We start from the raw sequence: 2,500 nt of genomic DNA on the forward strand, positions 1-2,500 counted from the left end.
GTTGTTTGTTGCAGCTTCCCTTATGTTCTTATGTTCTTATTTATGTGTCTACAAGTAAGTATGTGTCCTTTCTATAGCGTCGCCTCAACGTTGCTCAGCCTGGCGTGATCATCCACTGTTTTATTTATATATGTATATTTCTTTTGTATAGCGTCACTGCAGCGTCTGTTCTGCCACCGTAGCGTGGTAGGAGTTGGCGGCGTGACAGGCAGTAAGGAATGAAGGAAGGTCGTCATTAAAGAGAAGGAAAATTTCGTTGATTAAAATTATGCCACACGGAATCAATCTGGGCGAGCGAAATTGAATGGAGCGATAAAGCATCAAGAGAAGGACAAGAATAGCGGGAATAGATGCACCGTATTCCCAGCCACACACACACACACACACACACACACACACACACACACACACACACACACACACACACACACACACACACACACACACACACACACACACACACACACACACACACACACACACACACACACACACACACAGACAGATAGATAGATACAGACACGCAGATACAGACACAAACACACACACATACACACACCGCCGCTTTGTAACATGACCTCCTGTGTGTGTGTGTGTGTGTGTGTGTGTGTGTGTGTGTGTGTGTGTGTGTGTGTGTGTGTGTGTGTGTGTGTGTGTGTGTGTGTGTGTGTGTGTGTGTGTGTGTGTGCGTGTGCGTGTGCGTGCGTGCTGGATTCAGGGCACCGTGTTGAAAGTTGCATGTCAGGGCGCGGCAGGGCCAGTCAGTGTGGGTCACTCGGCTCTACTCAAAGGCCAAGGTCACTGCGGGAGTCAAAGGTCACGTCAGACTCGCCCACGAAAGGTCAAGGTCACCGGAAAGGTCAGAGGTCAAATAGCGGTCACCGAAGTCACTGTTATTAGTCTTTTTTTCAGTTAAATAGGTAAATATTGAGTAATTCAAGGTGTGTAAGAATTAAATAGTTTTCTTGGGGGGAAGAGTGAAGAGTGAATGGGTAGAGAAATGGGTGAAAATCTTTAGGAACTCAATGGGTAAATGGGGATTATGATGGATTGTCCTCATCCTTACTGTCGGGGAGAGGAACGGGATGGGAAAGAGTGTTATGGGGTGTGGATGGGGATGCAGCCTGGACTTAAGGCGGGGAGTGGGGGAGAGAATGGAGGAGAAGGGAGGGGAGAGAGAGTGGAGTAAAGGTGGGTGGAGCCAGATGGAGGTGAAGGTTCGATGCTTAAAGATAGAGAGTTAAGCTGGTGGTCACACACACACACACACACACACACACACACACACACACACACACACACACACACACACACACACACACACACACACACACACACACACACACACACACACACACACACACACACACACACACACACACACACACACACACACAGACTGTTGGTCGAGCTGGTGTACACTGAGCATATGTGTGTGTGTGTGTGTGTGTGTGTGTGTGATTTTATTTATGTAATTGACTTATCTTATTCCATCTCCTTTTACAGACAACGTAATAGAGAGTGTAGTAGCAGCAGCAGCAGCAGCAGCAACAGCGGTGAGTTTGTGTGTGTGTGTGTGTGTGTGTGTGTGTGTGTGTGTGTGTGTGTGTGTGTGTGTGTGTGTGTGTGTGTGTGTGTGTGTGTGTGTGTGTGCGCGTGCGTGTGTGCGTATGTGGGTGTGTCTGTCTGTCTGTCCGTCTGTTATCATCATGAATATTTATTTGTATTTCATGTATAGATTATTATCAACGCATAATCGCTTTTTATTTTATTCATTTATTTATTTTCTGTTTAATCCTCTTGATGAGTTGTCTAGCCGCCTGTGTCCTCCAGTGTTCTCTCTCTCTCTCTCTCTCTCTCTCTCTCTCTCTCTCTCTCTCTCTCTCTCTCTCTCTCTCTCTCTCTCTCTCTCTCTCTCTCTCTCTCTCTCTCTCTCTCTCTCTCTCTCTCTCTCTCTCTCTCTCTCTCTCTCTCTCATCTTCCACATCTTTAATATTATCAGTAATAATAGTAGCACCAGCAGTGGTAGCAGTAGTAGTGGTAGTAGTAATAGCAGCTGTAATACCCGCAATGGCATCTGCATCACAAAACTCAACACCAGAATCATCTCAGAACACCCAAATAACAAAATAACACCTTCACATTTCATCACAAACACACACCAGTCACTCCCACCACCACCACCACCACCACCACTACCAAGCTCACCCACTGATGGCGTTCCGGTGTCAAGCAGTTGCGGGAACTGACACCGTGAGAATGTATCAATCGGTGACACTCGCTGGGATAGAAAAAAGGAGAATCACACGTCAGAATAAAGAGTCTAATGGGATTGCCGATAATTTTTCTCTCGACTGAGTACACCTGAGTAGGTTGAGTGAGGCTGGTTGAGGTTGGGGAGCGGAGTGGTGGGGTTGGGGTGGGAGGTTAAGAGGGGTGAGGTGAAGATAGGAATGGAGGTTGAGAGGAGTTGATAGGTAGGGAGGAAGGGAGAAAGATC

At 47.0% G+C, this 2,500-nt stretch overlaps 1 protein-coding gene across 1 annotated transcript in view; it reads left to right on the top strand.

Moving 5' to 3' along the window:
- The window catches only part of LOC135103332 (gamma-aminobutyric acid receptor subunit beta-like), a 277,770-nt gene that overhangs the window by 81,292 nt on the left and 193,978 nt on the right, over positions 1-2,500 (top strand). Inside the window, exon 2 of the mRNA XM_064009358.1 lies at positions 1,507-1,556. The gene's annotated coding sequence lies outside the window, so the exon portion shown is untranslated. The remainder of the gene's footprint in view (positions 1-1,506; positions 1,557-2,500) is intronic.

This window comes from Scylla paramamosain, chromosome 9, assembly GCF_035594125.1.
Source record: "Scylla paramamosain isolate STU-SP2022 chromosome 9, ASM3559412v1, whole genome shotgun sequence".
NCBI lineage: Eukaryota > Metazoa > Arthropoda > Malacostraca > Decapoda > Portunidae > Scylla > Scylla paramamosain.